The sequence below is a fragment of the Macrosteles quadrilineatus genome, unplaced genomic scaffold, assembly GCF_028750875.1.
Source record: "Macrosteles quadrilineatus isolate MER2022 unplaced genomic scaffold, UCM_ALF_1.0 Scaffold_7__1_contigs__length_78375512, whole genome shotgun sequence".
NCBI lineage: Eukaryota > Metazoa > Arthropoda > Insecta > Hemiptera > Cicadellidae > Macrosteles > Macrosteles quadrilineatus.
This window is the reverse complement of record NW_026542600.1, coordinates 59,642,859-59,667,318: the sequence shown is the minus strand read 5'-3', so window position 1 is coordinate 59,667,318 and position 24,460 is coordinate 59,642,859.

Sequence of the window (24,460 nt, the reverse complement as noted above, 5' to 3'; positions counted from 1 at the left end):
AAATAATTTTAATTAGTTATTATTTAGATTGACTAGTCAACTATTCAGACTAAAGATTATATTGTTTTGGACCGTATCAATGTCCATCCTCACTCGTCTATCGTATCTGTACTCTCCTTAATTTATGCACTTATTATATCGGGGAGTTAATGTTATGCAATTAAATATTAAATCGCAACTAACAGATTTATCAGTTAAGTAAATTCATATAGTGGTGCTGGTATTTAATTAACATAGAAACGAACGAAAATGTTAATTGGAAGTTTTAATTGGACGACAAGTGAGAGTTAACGAGGATTTCTAAGCTGCTTCTAACGATTATAATGAGTCATAAAGTTTTAATTGCCTCTCGACCAGTCTCTATAGTGAAGCAGCAATGGCTGAACCGAGTCCATACACTGTCCTCTTAGACATGTAGCTGCGGGGATCGATCTAAAAACCTCATTAAAAATATACTGATTTACCACTTAAAAAGTAAATCTCACAACTGAAAAATCAGTTAGTTATACCTTAGCAAGCTATACAGTTTTTCCCCAATTTTAACCTAAAAAATCAGTAATAGGCTACACCTGTAATACACCAGTAACACCCGTATACCTTACAAGCTCAAATATTATTTTCATTCCAACTGTTAAGGATTTGTTTATTTATTTGGAAATGGTATCTTGGGCCACTGCTATTATGTTTTGAAAGTTGCCACTTAATGCAATGTGCTCTACGAATAGGTTATTCGAATTACCCAAACACACCAACCCACAGCAATGAGTTTCAGATCCCCTTCATAACATTCTCAATAGAAAAATCTCGTATGATTTATTCTTTGTCCTCGTCGGAGTTTGTGTGTAAGTATAAATGAAGTTCGATCTACCCACGTGTTGGAACGTCATATGTACGCCGATACTATGTTTACGCTTATTGATCAAGAATGAAAAATCGTTGCCAAATCAACTATAATTTTACTATGAATTTAACAATAATGGTTTAAACTGTTCCATAGTTGTTTAGAACAAGTAACAAATGGACCTGACACAGGTTCTCCGACCATTTAAAATCGTTTAACAACCTGTTTTGAAATTGCTTAGGTATTTAAAAGTACGGTAGACTTTTTACAAGGTAATCGAGAACCAAAATATGAAGTACCTCCAAGCTGCTGATACTCATTGTATGTTTTCAATATTTTTACTCAACGTTACAAATATACATAATCTATATGCCATACAATGTTATTTTAATGTTTCAGTGGATTTAGAAGAAGTGAATTGTGTAAGTATATAGAGGGAATTTCCCCCGAAACACTAATGCCTTTTATCAGCCTTTTTCACGATGAAAAAGTGAATAGTCATTATTTGGCCAATTTGATCGAGCTTAAAACTGGTAATTTTACCAAGAATTACACATTATATTTTGTGTTAATTTGGAAAGCTAAGTAATCTTAATTTGGCTGTAAAAATATAAATATAACATTAAGGTTAGTATTCTCTATGCAGTATTCAATGCTGCACTGGTGTGACAGGATAAATTGTCATTTAATTTAAACTTTGAAGCTCGAAAAACTAAATGTATCCATTTTTAGATTGTTAATCACCTTCTAAAATTATTACTTACTTTGATATTTGAACAAAAACGTTTTGTTTGTAGGTTATATGTAACACTTTACCTGTAAAAATAGTTTAATCAACATAGACCATTAACTGCAGATTAAAATCAACCTAGCCCACATTTTGTTTGCTCAGTTGTCAATGGAAAGAGCAAAGTAATGGGCAAAGTAAAATTTCAATGAATCAGCTGTTTTGTAAACTAATTAGAGCAAACACAATGTAACATTGTTTGACAATTGTTGGCAAATGTTATTGGTAGTTAAATATGGAATGTAAGGCGATAAGCCTCATATAAGTATGACAAGTTACAAACTTAGTCATGTAAGTTAAATTACTGCATTCCTTTGTGAAGTTGCATAACACGCGGTGTGCATACTGAATTTGCATAACACGTAGTCTGCATACTGAATTTGCATAACACATTGCACGGCTTGGATGGCTTTCATCTTTGTACCAATTGTACCAGATTTATGAATGAAGACCTTATTAACTGCGGGTTTGATTTGTTTACTAATCCAACATCTTTTTTTATGTTATGCAAAATTAAACGCGGGTGTTATGTTCTCATTTGTATCATATTGCATACGTTGACCGAGAAAACCATTCGCAATATACAGGGTGATTGGTACTCAGTGTGACAAAATTTTTTTGGTGTAAGTACAAAGTAAATGCAGTATGATGATGCATATAAAATGTTCCAGGTTAAAAAATTAGCATCCCAAAAAATTATTTTATGTTTTTCAAAAATAACCATGCTTTTAAACTTAATACAGTGATTTCTCAATTACCTGTATATGGATTTTAGTAGATAATGTCATTTTCATGTTCTACATTAAATTTTGAATAAGAATAATACAAAATGATAGAGGATCAGTTGTAAAAACTCCATTGTAAATAGATTCAAAGATAAAAATTAAGATGTTTGATAAAAATTTAAAAAAACAATAGTCTATTGCATTTTTCACACCCTGTATACAAGAAAGTGTCGGGATATGTTAAAAACTGCGCCATTTTATAAGCTTTCCAACCATATGCTACACTATTGAGGTTTAGATATTTTTTCGTTTGTTTTAGTGGTTTGAATGCCAGAAAACAGGCGAACTTTTTTACTGTTTTACTGTTCAAGCTGAAACAAAAATACAACTTTTGCTTAACACGTTCGCTGCGGGTGGGTCAGTACTGACCCACGGCGATCGGATCACTCATGCTGCCGGGTCAGTACTAACCCACACTACAGTGAATCAATATGTTGCTCAGTGCTAGCCTAGCGTCAGTCAAAGGTGGACCTATACCACGTTAGCGTGTAGTGTGTGACTTGCTTTGTTCACCGTTGAGTTGGTTCCCGCGGTCCGCTCCCGCCGTGGCGGCTGGGTCGGTACTAACCCACATTACTGTGAACGCCCCTCGCTTTGCTACTTTTTTGTGCTTTATGACGTCATATTCAATTTCAATTAATTTTTTAATTATTTTATTTCAATAATATTAACATTTTAAATCTTTTATATCTCTCATTTTTGTTTAATATTTAAATTTTGTATACTCCGGTTCTTGATGGGTCAGCACTGACCCATGTATATGACGTCACATTATGAAGTCATAATCAATTCCAATCAATTGATATACTATTTTATGTTGGTTATTTTATCATAATGACTACATATATCTTTAGAACATATATTTTTAGTGACATATATAATGTATTCAGTGGCATTTCCATTTTTTTCTGACTCTGGCTCCTGATGGGTCAGTACTGACCCATTATTATGACGTCACTTTTTGACGTCATATTCACTTCCGATCGTATTATATAATATTATATTTCAATAAGGACACAAAAAGGAATGTTATACAACAATAAAGTTTTTTAGCAATACGATTCGATTTTATAATTTCCTTTAGCAGTGAACGTGTTAATACATGCCGACTTTCTATGTTTTAAATGTTAAAGACACCATGCTTTGTAGTCTTCAAACCACTAAAGCGTACATAAGCAGACATAAATCTCAATGGTGTAGCATATGGTTGGAAAGCTTATAAAATGGCGCAGTTTTTAACATATTCCGACACTTTCTTGTATACAGGGTGTGAACAAATGCAATTGACCAATGTTTTTTACATTTTTATCAAACATCTTAATTTTTATCTTTGAATCTATTTACAATGGAGTTTTTACAACTGATCCTCTATCATTTTGTATTATTCTTATTCACAATTTAATGTAGAACACGAAAATGACATTATCTACTCAAATCCATTTACAGGTAATTGAGAAATAGCTGTATTAAGTTTAAAAACATAGTTATTTTTGAAAAACATAAAATAATTCTTTGGGAAGCTAATTTTTAGACTTGGAACATTTTATATGCATCATCATACTGCGTTTACTTTGTACTTACACCAAAAAAAATTTGTCACAATAAGTACCAATCACCCTGTATACTGTACTTTATTTATCGTATTTATACCTTGTTTAGGCTAATATTATGAATTGAATGTTAAACCTCTCGTTAAACTTGTACGCTCTATGACTATATATATTTTCTAATGTACTATGAGAATTTGAAATATTTATCGAATAAAAACTTTAATTCCTTTTGTACTGTCGAACGATTATTGGGTCTTCAGGCTGCAACTTGTTTTGCAGCTACAGGTCATTATCAGTCTGATTTAGTCCTCTTCATCCATTCTATTGAAGAGTGGTAAAAACACATATACAATTAATACTCAGATAAACAATAATATGGACAAATGAATACAACTTAACACTGACGCTTTAATCTGCGGGTAGGTGGTGAGTCAATTACTGTAATTTTATAACCTTTTCATCCGTATATACGGATGAAAGGTGATCCGGAGGCAAAAATGTTAAACAAACATGTTCCATGTCATGCGCAAATCGCAAAGTAAACGTTTCCTGTAATTTTCATTCAAGGCCATCTACGCAAACTGTTGATAATGACCGTTTTATCAGCTTATCCTAGCTCAGCTGATTGTGAGAAAGACTGAAGTAGTTCATGTACGTTCTTTCTTATTGTTAAATTACAATTATCCCTGAAGGTCATTGATGTCCTGTGTTTAAGTTCGTGTGTACAAAGTTTTTCATCAAGATTCGTCACGAAGATGAAAAGCACCTTCACAGCAAGGCCCCACTAGAAAAAACAGGCCATGCTGCAGCGCGGGCAGCGCAACACTACGCCACAGTGGTGGATAGTTGTATTAAAATCTTACCATTAAAATCTTACAAACAGCCAGCTTGTTTATTTACCTAAAACATATGGGAATGGCGATGGCAATGAATTATCAATGTAATCTATCCACTCGTGTGACGTCATGGATTCTGCAGCATGGCCTGTTTTTTTCTAGTGGGGCCTTGTTCACAGCCATACCATGATTTGTTGTTACTTAACACGTTGTCTATCAGCCATCACACTCATCTGTATGAGGGTTTTTGTGGAAACTGGTATTGATCTTATAATAAATAACAGAACGTGACAAACCCTCCAACGAAAGTTAGCTGTTGAATTCAAAGAGCCACTTAAAAGATCATAGACTCCTTCAGAACCTGGAATTGGCAAATTTCTTTAAAAAATACTGCAAAAATCTTTATCCAACTATCACTATGCATATTGCGTAACATTATTTCACAACTGTACTTAGTGACTGGTTCAGTATATCACGAATAAAGATGTTAGAGCTGCTTCATACAACTGAAAAACATATTTGTGGAAAAGAGAATAGTTTGTATATGAAGATTTAAGTCACCAATTACGTCGGAGAAAAGCGAATGGGATGAATATGGTGGATTGTTGCCATTTAAGTGGTCCACTTTTCACATTGTGAATATCGATAGACATCCTAGACCCAACGAATTCCATTCATAAAGCTTCGTATTCCAATATATGGTTTAAATATATCACTGTCTCAAAACCTATACAACAGGTGTCTTAGCCAGTAGGATGTCCAAGTGTAAACTACAAACAAATAAGGCCAAAATGAGCTAGCACTTCTTAAAAAATTCCACTGTTGGCTTAGGAAGCATTATTATTACTATACTATGAATTATTATACAATAAAAGTCGTTGGTGATTGGTGGAATTTGAACCTGTGGCCTCGAGGACCGAAGCAGCGCTCAATCCCACTTGACCAGCTCGCTCCCATAAACGGACCATACAATCTTACAGCCTTACAACCCTACTAAACCGTTTATCAGGTAGCAATACCGCCTCTGCTGCGACGTACGTCGACCAGTTAGTTAGGTTAGGGTCTATAACGTTTGTTTACCTATCATAAAGTAGTTTATTGTACTTACCTCACACCATAAACGTGTCTAGGTAAACAACGAGCCTTGTCTGTTAACGGATGAGTTGTCTGGCCTACTGCAGCAGTTTGTCTGGCCACTCATCATTTATACATTTATGATCCTGACTCTATATAATTTACACATTGAACTTTGTGTTTCAGCTTTTCGGCATGGATTTGTTGTGATATAATATTATTCGTTGACTTAAAATGTAAAAACAGTAATTATAATTCGTTGACTTATCGAGTCATAGTGTATTCCATTTTATTTCAACAGTACACTTTAAAACCGTCAGTATAAAAGTGTCATAATCTGTTTGACCATGTTATTTTACTTGATTATGGTGTGTGTTTTTGTGTCATTTAAAAATATCATACATAACCATCCAATTTGCAGCGCATGCTAATAAAATGCATTGAATACTGATTTACCTCACAAGGCTACAGTAAAACCTTCATATTTTGTAATTTCAATCAGTATTATACCTAAATGTCAATAGCCCATTATCAATAATTTAGAATATTTTAATCGTTTACCACAAATTTCCCTGTTGATATATCACCATGAAAGTTTTCTTCAATTTAATGGAACCCCTTGAAAAAATAAGGGGTTATATAACAAATCACATTAAAATCTAATAACTTATTTCATTACTAGTACCGAAAGTGGCATTTTGCAGTATGTTTTCGTTTGAGACAAAGCTAATAGTATATTACGTTACTAGTCCTGAAAATAAGTGTTTACCGGACGAGTGTGTGGGATGACCATACGAGTCCGGTACACACATTTTGGACGAGTTACGTACGGTAGTTTAAGCCATACTACTAAATCTGTACAAATCCTAATATATTTTCGCCAACTAAAGGGCTAAAAATCACTAGTCGTAGCCTCTATAAGAGAGGTTATGTTTTTGTTTATAACAATTCATTGCCACCTATAAATATAGTATAATCAGCTGATTGGTGTCCGGCAAAACTCATTACAGTACAGTAGTACGCAATGAAACCCCATTTGAATAAGCTGGCGGCAAACAGCTGTTTTCTGGACTAAATCCTTGCGTGGGAAGTTCGTAAAAATGATGTAATGTGGCGTAAAAGTATTTTATAAATTTGACTGTTGCCCCAAAAGATTTCTCTTGCAGATTGCCATGATCATTCTAATAATTCAAGCATTCTGTCAACCAACTTATCCTCATGAGCAGCAGAGCTGCCATCTAGCTGTGGCCTGTGACGTCGACCAGGTCGGCCATCACTGCCCTGTCTCGCTCCGCTGCCCAAGATGCAGAGATACAGGCAGGATATCTTCGTCGGTCGTTGCACTTTGCAATTACAGTTATGCAGTTCCTGCTTTTTCCCTCGGTTTCGATCATGCTCACTCGCAATTCGCCATGCTTTGGCTAAGGCAATTGCGGGTAATTGCGTTGGCTGCAATAAATTTTTGCTTGGAATTCTATTCTGGTTTTGCTACTGGAATACTAGTGGAAGTTTTCTGAAAAACTTTGAGAAGTTTAAGTAGAATGTACTGAATGTTTATCATGATATTTTCCCAGTAATAAATCCATAAAGGGTTTTTAATTGAATATCTTGACCGTGCCTGTTAGGGATTGTGAATTAAAATCAAATTTGATCCATTCAGAGGTAAGGGACATTACAAATCCAATACAGAACGACTTAAACATAACCCAACAAACCTGCAGACTAAGCAAATATCTATTTGCCTGATAGGTATAACACACTTCTCTGTTGTTATAATGAGTACTGTACTTAGCCTTGCAGCTATGGATTATGTAATAATGTGAGATTTTCGTGTAATATTATTGCTTACTATGAAATAAATAAATTTGCCAGATAAAAATAAAAATTATTTAATGGCTAATGGTTAAACCCGGCTTCTTGATTCAAAAGCGAATACTACTACTTTTTTGTTGGCAAATCTTTGTGGATTTCTAAATTATAAAATTTCTTTGTTTTAAGTTGACAATGAATTGTATTAGCTATGTTATACAGAATTTAAATACACTGTTTCGAACAGTTATACAGCTACGTAAACAGAAGAGGTAAATTTTATGAATTTAACTGCTTGAAAAGTAACTTTTCAAGGAAATTACGCATCAGAAGAGAATAATGTAGTTCTTTAAATCTACAGTAAAACATTTACACACCTACCACTGATTTAAAAAAGAGAAAACTTTATATTTAAAAAAATATCTCTATGGTTTATGTAAAAGCATGCGGCTGTGCGGCAGATTTATGACTAATAGCCTCATCCTAATGTAAACACAGACAATCCATGGTAATAATCAACAATTCAGCTTGAAAAAGTTTCAACAAACAATATTTGAATTACTGTAAAAATATGTTAACATCTAAAGCATATTCAATATTTTAATTGTGATACAATACAATCCCTTTTATTGAATTTCAAACAATGTTGTTACTGAACACATCAAAACTATACCTAAGAATATAAGAGAGATTTTTTTTCAATCAAAGAAATACAGTACTTCCGTTGATATAGAATAAACTAATTATAGCCACTTATAAAAATCCCCTACGGTTTATTATATCAGCTGATTGTAAGATTAAATGGATAACTCGAAATTAAAATTCAAATTTCATAAAGCAGAAAACTTTGCGGATTTTCTTATTGTTCCCGTAAGGACCACACAATATACATAAAAGGTTCCACGTAAAAAATTAAGAGGGCTTGAAGCCCTTGAAGGAAAGCCTTTAGTTAAATCATCGAAATGGGAATATGATCGTGATAATTTTGAGTACATAGATTATTAGTGTGCGAAACTGCAGCTTTCTTGGTGCAATGATTTCGTGTGAATGAAAAACAATGTTTTGTGCTAAGACGCTAGGCACGAGCCAGGGGTTGTTTTTCATTCAAATCGAAGAGTGACAGTGAGCTCTGTAGGCCTATCTTCAGAAGCCAAAAATCCTTACTATCTTCAGCCAGTATGTACTGTTTAGCCTCTGTTATGTGAGGGATAACTTAGATCAGCTCACAACAAGGGAATTCCACCACTCCCACAACCTTCATAACAGAGACCAGCTCCACATACCTTACTGCAGGCTGTCCAAAACGCAAAGCTTTTTCCGCATTAGGGCTCTGAAGATGTACAACAATCTCCCCCAAAGATTTAAGTCTTATGAACAGTCCGCTTTTAAAAAGAAAGTTAAAGCCTGGTTAGTCGACCGACCACTGTACTCAGTTGACGAGTATTTTGATGCGTTCCACCGTGTATAGGCTCAACGCCATCTTGCCAAAAGTATTGTAAATAGTGTAAATATTATTTTTAGTTTATCCTTGACACAGTCTATCCAGAAATTCTGGCCAACGACGTCGCAGCTGGTATTAAAGGTATTAAAGGTATTTCACATTATTTCAGGGTAGAGCTAGGGGATCCATTGGTGATTGGCGGGATTTGAACCCGGGACCTCAGGGACTGTCCCGCGCTCTAACCACTAGACCAGCTCCCCAAAGAAAACAATAGACACATATTCCGTATTTTAAACTAGTATGGATACACTTGGGAATCGTAAACACTTTACGCTGTTAACACTAAATTGAATTAGTATTGCAATCCTTCCATTAGATGTAATTCATCCAGACATTTGCTAAACCACTTAAAAATTAGAAAACATTTATCGCCCTGTTTTTTACACGCTTGTACTATATTTGTAGGTTATTTTAGAAACATGACGTCACATTTGCTAATCGTGTAGTAAATCATTGTACGCTGTGAGGTATTAATCACCTGTATTGAACATTAAAAAGTTACACGTCAGACCATTAAGTAACAGCTGGATGTAAAACGGAAAACGTGCCAACTACATAAAGGGAAATTTATGCCAATACGGGTGTTACCGCTGCAAACAACTTTCATTCATTCAACGGTAAATGAAAACAGGACTCGCTTGAACAATTTTATTGCCAATCGTTTGTAAAACGTTTATGCCAAATGTTACGGTTTTCTGTTTTATGTATAGTAGCCGCGACAAGGTAGTGACCATGATATTAGTTCAAAAATAATATAATAGAAATTTAGAGTATTTCAAAATATGTGTGCACACTATTTGAAATGTAAAGTATTGCAAAAAATATTGGAATTGAGAAGTTCGGTGCTTAGTTTTTCTACTCCTTTTGGCTGCTTTGTGAGAGTTTTTTTTTACCTATAAAAAAGTATACAATGTCAATTATAAATTACTGTGTTCAAAATAGTGGGCATAAATTATTGTATAAACTCTATTATAACGAATGGTTTAAGAGGTTATCGGGTGCTTAACTTGGTCTTTTTCAATTATTTTTTGATACAGTAGTCACTAGACGAGATTTATCTCAGCCGAATGAAGAGTTTGAGCAATGTATATGATGTAATAATTGTAAAAAAATGTTAGCAATCATTATATTAATACAATGGCTTAAGAGTATTAGAGCCTTATTTTGTCACTCAGGTGGGTGTGAATATGGTATAGGGAAAACTGGAACTAATTATATAGAGATGATGAGTTAACTTATTGAAACAATAGTGTATAATTGTTACAGGAACTGCAACATAGCTAACATAGTCCTTCTATTCGTCACATATTTTACCCGAAATAAATTAGTCGTCATCAGTGTAATTTTTTTCTATTATGTTTCGTCCATAAATTTTAAAAATCGTTTCCCACAAAATGAATTTAAATGTACGGCAACTTATATGGTCTTTAAGGGAAAATAAGCCCTTTGATGTATAGTAAGACATTGTTAAGTTACAGTTTTGTGCACCACCCAAGTAAAACATCAAATAAAAATAAAGTTAAAAACCATAAAAGTGCATACATATGCAAGGTAAACTAGTTGATTCATATATGTATCCATCATTTTTCATAAGCAGTAGCCAATTTATCTTATATACATACCTGTATATTTTTCATGTTTTTATATTCTTATCTAACGCCAGTAGCCAATTTTATATAATACTCACATGACATACGTAACATTTCAGTGACCATATTTTCTACAGCAGTAATAGAACAGTTAGGTATCCATAAATATTGTATATATAACTATTGCTAGATTTATGTATTCATGATTTAATCATGATGATCACTTAATAATCAATCATGTTGATTATACTAGTTAAACTGGTACCTAAATAACGAGTACATATTCTTTAAAGACGATAGGAATAAGGAGACAAGGATTTATGTATTATAAATATTAATTTGTTATAAATTAGCTATCTATCTCTTCAGTTCTTCACAACGTCGCATGGAGCGCCACAAGCGACGTAGTTTGCAGTATCGGCCGCTAGAAGCGCTGGTCTCATCGCGCATGCGCGTCGGATCTGTGACGTCACCACATGGCGGGAACAGCCACACCAATCAGAGAGAACGAGAAGACGTTGTCATGACAACGGGTTTCCCATTGGTTGGCAGACCCCCCCTCTTCCCATCGAAAGATTTAGTACACCTCTCTCTTTCGTGACACGCTGTAAATCTCACTCTGCAGTCGCACTGTCGCCGTCGCCGTGACTTCTCTTGGTTCAAATATAATTCATTAGCTTTAAACACTCGTGCTCCACAGCTTTCTCAATGATTCCCATAAGTATAACAGTTATGAGGAACCATATTATTTGTGCAATATTTACAAATCACAATGGAAAAGCTATACAAGAAAGAGTTACAATTCCAGGAATAAATAAATGACATAATTTTGTATTGTAAAAAAATGTCTAAATAAAGAATAAGAAAACATTGTACTAAAATTGCAGTTACTTCTTTGGACACTAATGTCAGTATAGTGATTGCTCAATATATTTGTCATAATTTTAACAATTTAAATGTTTTACTCGCTTACGTTTGTCCATAGTAATATTTAACTTGCATTAAAAAAAAGGAAAAAAATACTTTGCACCTTATTTGAATGGCATACTTTGAAAACATCCAAAATCATATCTGAAACACACCATAGTTTAATTCCATCACAAGATGGCATACATAACCTAACTCCATCGGAAACGCCAAGGCCAAAGCCCCAGTACGAGGAACGGCCATGACGACGTCACTGAGTCGGACCCTAATTTACGACTGATGTGTCGAGGGTCGCTAGGATACCGTGGCGGCCATTCTCTCTATCTCCTATCGACCAAGATGGGAGACCGCCCGGCGCGCAGGCGTGAAGATTAGTTCGGATCATCACCGCTAGATCTGGAAGCGCCACATGTAACGGACCACTGGGGCGGGAAATTCAAACTCCACAATTTAGTTTCCAAGCATTTTATTTTGTAGTCGTATGTTAATTTAACGTACAATCCAGATTTTTGATCAAATTCACGTAACCTATAGTATTATCAGTTGCTAATATTAGAAGTAATAATAGAAAAGGGTAAATCCCTTTCGACCACCAATCTAAAGAATGTGGTAAAATAATTGTTGAATTTTCAGTTTTTTGGTACTTAAACAAAAGACTTTTTTTCCTAGCTTTAGTTGAGGTCCTCTACATATATATATTTCTCCGCAGCATTTCTTTTCTTTTACAATCGCCTATTCATACATATTAAATTAAGGATAGCAGTTTTTTTTAACCATGTTGATCGGTTAACACTGACAACTCTTTATAAGTCCAATTCCGTTAAATACCTTGCATTGTTCACAGTTTCAGTACGCTCTTTACTTAGTATTATGTTGATATACCAACTCATACTAACCAATGTGTTGGTTTGTTTGCACAATGAGCCATCCTGAGTTCTCGTACATTATAGTTTTGTCATTTATAAAAATGACGGTTGGAATAAATAAATTATTAAGTTTAAACTTAAAAATATAACTGCATACATAACAACACATACGCCTGCTTAACATTACAAATATTGTTTATCGAAAAATTAAATGCTATGATTTAAAGAATATCAATAACGAACATTTAAACCTATTATAACAACAAACAACAATGACAGAAAATATTACTAGTATTATTGTATTGTATTTATTATTCTATTGCGCAATCCGTTGGATAGTTCTAGGCTACCTGATTATTATTGGTATTGGCTTAAAATATGTGTGGAGCTATTCATGTCACTAATGTGTCAATGATGTAGCCAGTACATGTTTTACGCAATTTTAGAAACAAAGAAAATCTTGACGTCTGCTAACTACTTATGATGGGCTCAATTATGCCCACCTAGCATATGCACACACATAGTACGTTGTTGGCATAAAGTTGATTAACTGACTAAAAAAAAGTACAACAGCTGAAACTTTATTATAACCTATTACAGCGTCCAAGAATTTCTAACATGTTTTGAAAGCTCTAATCAGTAATTATTGTAAATATTAGATTTAAGTAAGTATGGTAAATAATAATAGTATTTTAGTATGATGATTTTGTATTTACCTGGTGAATGCAAATTTTATTATTGCAATGAAATTATTCCAAATAATTTGATATCGTTATAATTGTAATTTGGCTGAATACAAAATTATTTGATTTTACTTGTGTTTTAGAATAAAAGTAAACATAATATAATTGAGCCACCGACAGAGTATGCTGCTGCTGTATGTGAGTTACTGATTTCTGCCCAATAAACGAACTGATTGACTAAGCCAAACTGAAACACAACTTATTAAAAACTATATAATCTTATATGACAAATAAATTATCAAAAGTATCAAAAAATACTTGAGTAATTCGAATCTCGATAGTAGCAAACTCCATAAGAAGCTCATTCAAGTATGTTCTACTTAAATTTAAAATTAGCTACAGAGCTGGTCCATATAGATGTGATGCATCAGTATCCAAAGCAAATGGTTTTAGATATAATTTCGTTATTACGATACGATTTATTTTTACATTTCTAAGTTAGTATACATGTTTCGTGGTGACTACAAAATATTCAGGTAGGTCATCTTCCACCAGAAGTGGCAGTCGTAACAAAACATGTAGTCTTATCTAATTAAAAAGGAGTGGTCAAGGTAATAAAACATATTACATTATTACAAATAAATATCTAGCAGTAGGCAAATTATTTCAGATTCCTAAGTTTACATTAAATTTTCCATATTCCCAATCGATTCTACACTCAGGTTCTCAAAATACCTGCTATAAAAAATGCCAAAAACTACATTGGCTGAGAGCGTACGCCAATTGGGCGTCCAGTGTAGGTATTTCACTCCAGCTGATCGTAAATCACTGTTACCAACTGCAACACTCCTGTAGGCCACTCAATGAGTCATTATATTGCGGTCACAAATCAGGCGGTCCATTTATGAGCCATCAGTGACTAATGACCAAGACTCGCAGCTAGGTTACCAGCCGCGTAATATAGTCGTCGGTCTCGGTCATAAGCAGCTACAAAGCCTATTGTTCAGCCTGCCTCTACTGGCAACAGAAACATCTGGTTTACTACCTTGTAGTACTCCTTTGTTGATTAACATTGTATACTTACAATTACACAATGTATTTTTCCTACCGACAAAGTGGCCTTTCTTGTACTGATTATAGCACAGAAAGTTGCTAATTGCCGCATCGAATTACTTTTTTTCCGCACACTAATTACTTTTTCCACACAGTTTTTTTGCCGCACACCAGTATTCCAAGCAAACAACACAAAACAGGGTGCTTTTATTAGGCACGTAATACGAGTTCGCTTGAAAATAAGTTGGCAGAACTTAAAGATATTACGACTCTGCTGGTGCACCGTTTCCCATCTCGTTCAATGTTTGGATTTATAACCTAAAATCGTGCTGTACAGTGTTTGAAAGACTAATTATTTATATGCTTTAAAGTAACTGTAGGAAAAATATAATGTGTAACGCGAGTGCAAACTGCCTTTGCCCACTAGTCACACTAATAACTATTTCCGAGCTCCTTGTACAATTCAAGTATTTCATTTTATAGTTTTAACTTTTTTATTTAGGGTAAGGAGGTTTACAATTTAAATTTTAAAGTTGAATAACAGGAATCCTAATTGTACTCGAACATTTTACATATATCATCTTTAGCACAATCACAGGGATCTGAGAATCATCACGTTTGAAAAAGTAGCCACATAAAAACAATCTTCACGCTATAGTCTGGAGGTGAGGTATTTGATTTAGCGTATTCGTTTCAAATGATCTATTACTGTTGATTGTTTACAAACAGTGTGGTAATTTATAGGAAATTTTCTCTCCCAACTAAAAAGATTGTATACTTGATTTTATGAGCCTACGTTGTTGGATGCATGGATCATGTCCTGGATTTAATCATGACGTGACTTATTTAAAGGTATGGTGTTTACAAATTGTAATTTGAATTGTATAAATTTGGAGGTGAGGAAAGGTGTTGCAGTGTTTTTTGTATAGTCTGGGTTAAATTAAATCTTACATACATGCAATGCCCTTGTAAGTTTTTTTTCATATAAGGGTAAATTATTGTTTGAATATTTTTAGTTGTGTTATCACGTAAGACATGTTTTGAATTTTAGAGGAATTACAATTTTTTCTATCCTTCTATTCTACGATTTACTTTTTTTTTAGTTTTTTCACCAGTTGGCACTGTTGCAAAGTGCCTTTGATTATAACTGATTCATTATTGTTGCTATAATATCTCTTGCCTATCTAGCTGGTTTCTTTACGTAACTGAGGCACGATTATCTTTCTATTGTTTTTTATAGCGAAGTACTGCAAATCTTTCAACGTCCTTTTTCATAGTAACACTATTGTTTTGCATTAGAAAACACGGCTTAAAATACACTACAGCTCAGTTTAATTTCACTTTCGAGAAACTTTTTTGCTTATATTATGAATACTGTTAATGAGAATAAAAATATTATTGATTATTATTATGTTGATTATTATCGATGCTATAATAGTGTATTTGAACATTTGGTTTAAAGTGGACTGGTTTCATATTTTTCCTACCTGATTGTATTGAAAACTTGTATTTACAGTGTTAGGCAATTTATAAACTAATAATAAACTTACAGTTTGTATAGTAAAATACCTGTATATAATTTCCTTGGATATGGCCATTAATTTATACTAATTTAATTTATATGTATTATATAGTATTAAGTTTTAGAACGAAGACTTTGATTCCATGTTTACTTAAACTGTTTCTATAAGCAAATACTATCGATTTATTTTTCAGCCAAGATCTGTCCAAAATTTTATCTCTGCTTATTTTCGTCCTTGTCTCCTCCTTTCTGGTGTAGTAAGTTATACCTCGGATTCTGAAACAAATAATTACTCAATCAGGTGTGACTAAAGGATAAAAATATAATCAATCAAAAGTATTGACTTGATTACTGTAACGAGATCAATTTTAATTCTCAAATTTGATGTCAAATGTTCCAAATGTGTTTTAAAGGGGTTTTAAAGTTATCTACAATGTATTACATATACAATATTATGTGATTTAATATAAATAGTCCTAATAATGATTAATTTACTTATAATTCGCCTTCAACAGATTACATCATTTCAATAAATAACAAAACTACATAGATAATAAGAGAAACAATCATAAAAACATTATCATAAAAACGTGTCGTTGGCTACATTGTAAGTGGGGCAATTCAGCACGTTGCAACAATGGTGTTTTGTTCGGCCAATGTCGATTGTTGTAGTAGTTCCAGCGTTCGCTGCCAGGAGCGCTAAAGTTTGTATTGACCGCTGTTATCCCTGCTCTCGCAGTTCGACGTTATTCCGCTAGGTTGCGCGCGCTACCTTTCGACTGCCTTCCCCGGTCCGTATTCATAGCAACTATTCAATCGTTATTTATACAGTATTTTAAACATGTTTATGAAATTTCCCCACAAGGAAGTAACTATTACCGTAATGCTAAAAAACCTTGTTGGGGCTCCAAAAGCCGAAAGTCCAAAATATTACAATAATTACGATTCATTTGAACAATTTAGACATCTTAATTTTTTTTAAATGTCATCCTTATGAAGATTAAAGTAAATGCTATGAATCTTGTCAGTTAATATATCTTCATAATTGTTGGCAAATCTTCTATTACAAGCTTAAAATTTTACAAAAACTACAGATGTTCAGTACAGACTTACAGATTTATTGAAGCTTGAAATTCATGTGGTACCACGAATACTTGTAAAGAACCGATATGGAACATAAACATAAACAAATTACGTTTTTGGCCCGAAAATAAACATTATTTAACATAGCTTTAATGGAACTGCCAAAACATATGTTAATGCTATTAGTTTATTGTTATGATCCTTTTATTCTAGTATTCATGTGTAGTGCGTAGGTAGGTTTGCTGTGACTGAGGTGCTTATCCATGCGTTTTCTAGTAACTTGTTATAGTTTTATAGTTTTGTGAATACAATTAATTTTTTTGCTAATTTCTCTCCATATAATGATATAGGTTTATTCTTGCTGATACATTTTAACACGCTAACTAAACATAACTAAAAATTCCTGATTTACTTTTAAAATATAAATATAATTTATAAATGAGGTATGATAACATTCATAAATTAATAACATTACATCTTCATAGGCAAAGAGTATTTATTTCTACGACCAAAATTTTTTTTACGCAAAAAGACGGTTTAGAACAGCTGCATAACACCTGATAAATAATACCTCATGTGTAATGGTTTTAAACCAAAGGTGAACTGCACAAACAAGAGTTTTCCATACTGACTAAGAATTGAGAGTATACCTAAAGTTTTAGTAAATAGTTTTGTGAAATGACTAAAATTTTGTTAAATTGGGAAAATCATTTATTGTCAAAAGGCATTTTAATAGTTCCAGAAATACTAATTTAGTATTGCGTAATTATTAAGCTTGCATCCCGATGATTATATTTTTGATACGATCTTACTGTATATCTGTTTAGCAGCAAACTCAGTTATCATTAGGTTCGTTTTAGGGTCTAACTTAGGAAATCAGGGCTTGCAATTTTGAAATGGTTACTACATCAGTACTTTTGCTATTTATTACTACTATTTATACAGCCACTACACTTTTACTACTAAATTTACACATCAAAGTTATAACATGCTGTGTTCTTAAGTTTTTAATTGAAAAAGAGAATGAGTTAGTAGAAGAGTGGATAACTCGTTGAGCCTATCTCAACCAATGCCCCAGCCAGTAAGTATTAGGTCAGCAAATTAAATACACATTTTAATCTACAAAATTGATATAAACAAATATAAATGTATTTTTTCGACCTTCATCCGTTTGCTATAGTGACTTTCAAATTAACAGCCGGTAACAAATATACGTAAAATATATTGATAAGAAACTCTATATTTAATCTGAAGTCGTAGCTAATTTACAAAAGAATCTATTACAGAAATCAGAGGGTAATAAAAATAAGGTGGTTCCCGGAGAATGGAAAAATATGATTTGGTCTCATAAAGCCTTTAACAGACTGATCGTTTCCTACTGTCACCCTTTAATTCAAACTATCTTTCAAGATTACTTTACTTAGTAAATAGATGTAATTTACTTTATTACTAATAGAATGCTATTCGAGATAAGAGTTCGTTTTTTCACAATAAATTTAACGTCTTCATTCATAAACAAACCAGAACTTTGACGTTCTTGGGTACAGTCTGAAGTCAAGATATGAAACACAAATTTAACTTAAACATATTTGTGTATAAGCTGTATTTATAACAAATTTAAACTAAACTCTTTCTGTAGACTTTTAGTGCCAATTGGAGGAACTTGCGTTAAGTCCAATATTGAAAAAATTGAGAATTTTACCATAGGGAAGTAACTATAACCATAAAACCTTAGCATTATTTACTATTACTTAAGTGATGACGGTAATACCATTGACTATACACAGAATAGACTTCCCATGTAATGTAAAAATTTGAAGCCAAAAAACGTGGTGAAATTTGATGAGATGGTCACCAACTAATGACAATATTCTGTGTTAAATGATAAATCAATCAGCTGTTGTTATGATACTGCATTGGTTTTAATTAATATTCAACCCTATACATTAGTAATCTCTGGTGAGATGGTCCTGAACTTCATCTATTTTCTTGGTTTCAAACTTTCATATCACATGGGAAGTCTATTTTGTGTATAGTGAATGGTAATACCTTCAGCAACTAATTTAGCTTTCTACAGTTTTGTACATTATAATTATATTATATATTTATCCTACGTACATTCGATTAACCAAGGTTACTTACTGATTGTATTGTTAACACCTTGTAAAGGGACTAACACTACGTCGTCTCCTATTACCTAATACGAAAATAGCGAATGTTGCTTGTTCATTCAAATATGTGTATGTATCTTCATGAAATATAGTAAATCCAATTATTGTCTTGTATATTTAAAAAATTGACCAAAACAAATATATTGTGTGTTTTTCACATAGAAGAGAACTTAAATGCTCGTTGACTCGAAGTTTTTGTTATTAGGCTTTAATCTAAGGTTCAATTACATTTATATGATTCTGATTAGATACAATTTTATAAGCTTTTAGAACCGCATTTAATCTCCAGGCTTTTGTGCAGACGTATTCTGTGCTGTCATAATTAGTTTGTTTAACTTGACATTTTCAGTTTTTTACAGGGTTTTCATATCAAATTGATTTTTAATTATGCCATTTTTGTCAAAATTTACTATATTAAATAACGAAAAATTCATTATAAATCTGTTAATATCTATGCATGTCACTTCCTGCATTATTTCTCTATATACTATTAAAAAAGAGTTTTTCCCTAATTTAAGACATTATAGATATCCTACTTTGAGTGTATTTGCCATATGCGCACACACACTAGTTGGAGGAAAAATAAGATGAACATGTCTTATGTAGAGGGGCAAAGCTAGGACTTGTAATTTATGTTTATCAATCAACCTATAATTAAATTCAAAATTATTTTACGATGAAATAGTTAATGTTACATAATTTTCACACAGCATGTAATACTTATAATCATATGAAGAAACGTCTACAAACAAATGAAGTCAAAACTTAAATCGTTGAAGAGAGTTTGTGGGAGGAGAAGCCAGAAGAGGGGATATCAAAGTGGTTTGTGGGAGAGGGGGAAAAGATACATTAAGTTGTCTAACTTATTAGACGTAGCAACAATTTAATATTCGAGCGGGTTGGTTTAGAGCCATTCCTATGCGTAGCATGGCGGATAATAAGTGGAAAGTCTGGACAACTACTCGAAATCCGCTCCGGTTTTACATAATTTTCTAATATAAATTCTGAAGTCAGATATAAAGTCGGATTGTCCGATTCCACCGGTCTGGACTTAATCTCTTTAAATTATAGTCCGTCAGAGGCACGGCCGTCCTACTAGGTAGTTTTATTTCTCCAGTCTGTTATTTTCCAGCCCGCCTTCGACCGCCACGCCATGCCTCGACGCCGTCGGCCCGACATTGTTTGAAATGCAGCTCGCGGAGTTTATCTGTTTATAGATCAGCATGCAAAATGAAAGCGAGTACAAGAAGGATCTTGAACGGCAGGCCTAGAGGTATGGTGATGAGTCTACCGCCTCGACCACGAAAATAGCTGTTATTATATGCAAAATTAATGATCCTTAGAGTCTAGCCCCACCTACACGTCTGATAACCATAACTCAAATAGGCTACTCCAATCTTGCACGCATTTACGACGGTTCAATTTTCACAGATATTTTTAGAGTAAAAATACTATGAATATATCCGTGAATATTGGTAATAATATACTTATTTCTTCGCACGATCATGTTGATTATACTTAAATAACATTAGCTAATGTGCAAAGTCAATCTCTTCGTTGTACTTGGGGGCTACCATAGTTATGATGAGTATGAGTATGTTTTGTGACTAGTTCCCACATCGGGCTCCCTTATCGATATGGGCGTGAACACCAAATAAAATACATATGTTCAGGGTCCCATATTGCTAAAGTTATCCTTCCCCTACCTAACTAGTCCCACGTTTCCCTAGTCCCACATTCAAATAGTCCCCATATTCGACCAGTCCCCAACCCCATGTTTGACTGGTCCCCATATTCGACTAACCCCATATTCGACTAGTCCCCATATTTGACCAGTCCCCATACAGTGTTCGACCAGTCTCCAACCCCATGTTCGACTAGTCCCCATATTCGACTAGTCCCCATGTTTGACTAGTCCCCATATTCGACCAGTCCCCAACCCCATGTTTGACTGGTCCCCATATTCGACTAGTCCCCATATTCGACCAGTCCCCATACAGTATTCGACCAGTCCCCTACCCCATATTCGACTAGTCCCCATGGCATTAACAAGTAGAATATCCTTACTGTGGTAACACCAACTCAAATTGTAAACTTTAAAAATATCAATAAGTCAAATTTGAATAAGTTTTAAAAACCTCTCCCCGACCATACCGACGTAGAGACCTCACGGCACTGACCAGACCGCCAGGTCTAACTGTACTGGGCAAAACACAGCGAACGCCAGACATAAATGAACCGTAAACCAGGAATATAGGCCGCAACCCGAACTGGCCTACTGTCGCAGTCACCGTCATTGAACTCGAGATTACCCTCAAATCCGACATCTTATGATTTATCTTGAACGAATCAATAAAAAAAAAATATTTCTAAAGACTAAATTTGAGAAGACTTTGGGTTCGCTATTACAGTATATTAAGTTGATAGATTCACCGCCGGAAAGCTGAAGGCAATATAGGCTTCCATCCCTTACATACCTTAAGACGATAATATGTTTTACGTACCTCCATCAAATAGTTGTTGGACTATTTGACGGATAGAGGTACATAAAACGCCTTAACAAAATAGTCCAGGGGCCAGAAGTATGAATTTTGACTTCTATTAAGGTGAAAATAAGGCAACTAACTTCGATATAAGTTGAAATCTCAATATTAAAAAAATAAAGTGTCAAATAAAGAAGTTTTATATTGATTAACAATTTTTATCTTAGGAATAAAATGTTACCAACTGAATTATTTGTAAATACAATACAAAAACAATCTCCAGATGATCTTAATAATAACTAAATAAATATTAAAGAACAACAAACATATGACATCTTCTCTTCCCTTTTTTTAAAGACATGTTCTTCTTTGTGGATTTATTTGTCTACCAAATGAGGAAAAACAATTAGGCTCAGTTCCAGGGTCATCAGATGTTTTGGGTTGTAGTTGTCTTAGCATTACCCCGTCGCGACGTAACATGCCTTCGTTTGTCTTAACTGTGTATGATCTTGGAGCTACCTTATTAACTATCTTCCCATCTTCTCTCCTATCAGGAATATACACGTTGCATCCAATAGTGAATTGCTTTTCATCTCTCACTCCATGCCGTTTATTGAAGTAATCTGCTTGAGTTGCTCTATATAGTTTGTCCAATTCTCTAAATGTCTTGTGATCTACAATTTTAGGCTTGAGATCTTTCGTCTAACTAAATAAATATTAAAGAACAACAAACATATGACATAAAGTATACCCAAATATTCCCTTTACCGTTTCCCGTTCTCAAACTTTCAAGACTGATCTGTCTCTAAAGATTAAGTAACCTTGTTAAGTATATGATGGTTGTTGTAATTATTATTTATTCCAATCAGAACGGTATTTACGTTCACTTTTGTCACATTTTTAAACGTGTTTTTACTTTGTTAAGTATATTCAACCTTAATAATTTGATTAACTAAAACTGTATACCTTTACGCCTCTTGAAATATTTTTATTATCTACGACTCTTACCTTTAACACACCTTAAGTTCTGAATTCGGATTTACCAAATTGAGTTTGGAGACCCCTGCGCAAGCTGATCATTCTGAAACACTAAAAAATAATTTTAATATGTGTTTAACGTGAATTAACTACTTAGTTAAAAAAGTCTAAATTTTAAGTCCATCTGGAACTAATAAGGCAACGAACAAACGTTCGAATTTCAGCAATTGTGTTTTCCCGTTTAGCAATAAATAATATAAAGTCAAAATGCCAATTCTTTGTTTGAAGTTCATTGTTGGTGATGGTGAGTTAATGTTGTTCAAAGGTTTATTGCGGACATTTTCCATCACGAATGTAAAAAACAATACACAACGTTTCGGGATCTGGAATCTGATCCCGTCTTCAGGTGAAAAAACTTAACTAACACATTACAACTAACAATACACAAACGCCCAACCTAAGTTGGAATACACTACCGAGGGTAGTAGTCAAAAAATATGCACTGTATAGCAGTCAAGTCATGATACAACATGCAATTAATAACAAATCAATTGTTATTAATTTGTTATTGATTTGTTATTAATTGCATGTTGTATCATGACTTGACTGCTATACAGTGCATATTTTTTGACTACTACCCTCGGTAGTGTATTCCAACTTAGGTTGGGCGTTTGTGTATTGTTAGTTGTAATGTGTTAGTTAAGTTTTTTCACCTGAAGACGGGATCAGATTCCAGATCCCGAAACGTTGTGTATTGTTTTTTACATTCGTGATGGAAAATGTCCGCAATAAACCTTTGAACAAAATGCCAATTATTCAACTAAAACGTTTAACTGTATGTTTAAAAATAAATCGTATATCGTAGTGCAGAAATATATGACAAGTATTCATTTGATTATTTAACTGCAGTCATCTTTAACATACAAATAGAATGTCTACCATAATTTCATCATAATCAAAGATAATTCACAACCTCAAATAATTAGTTGAATTAGTAACTCACGGTTTATGACACACTTCCAAAATACGGATATTTTTTCAAAACACTCCCTATGGGTGTTTAAATATCACATAATGTCCGAACACATGGTTTATAGGGACCGGGGCTGCGTAAGCCAGTTATGTACTAATGCACAACGTGTGTATGTAGATTGTAATGCCCTACTAAACCTTCCATTCAATTAGAGCAGGCTATGTGTTTATAGTGTCATATATGGACTTATGACAGCTACATTCCTACTTCTTGTATACTACTAACAACCGTGATGTATGTACAATGTACAATGTAGTCCTAGGACGTTTTATAGTTCGCAATGTACTGTTTAGCTACAACTACTGCACAGGACTTACATTTTCCTACTTTTTTTCTTTTAGGGTTAAAACGTATAAGGCCATTAGACACATAAGAATAAAAATAAATTGCAGAACTATGAGTTAATTTAAATTATTATGCATTACATTGTGATGCGTGGTATTCTCTAATTTGAATATATACTCTACATTCAAATAGTTGTAAGGTTGAGGAAATATTAAGACCTTAGAATAGTTTATTGGTGTCGTTTAATTTTGTTGCACAATCCAGGACATATATTTTTATCAGTTTAAATGAGCAATTCTCTGATTTTGTAAAAATGTATATAGTGACAGGTATAACTTTGCTGGAATACAATCTGTATTACTGTAATTCTATACACTACTAATCATTACTGTGTAGTTTTCTTCGTGGAAATACAAATTTTCTCCCAATATAAAGCAGGTGGCTTGTCAATGGAAAGTGGTCGTGATTTAGGTAAACAACAAATAAAAGTAATTTTTAGTTTCCTCCACCCCAAACACATGGCTGTTGCATAATTTGGCACAGTCAGTGATGTGTGGTCATGATGCATTTGAAAATTTGCCACCACGCACTACAGCAGACGTTT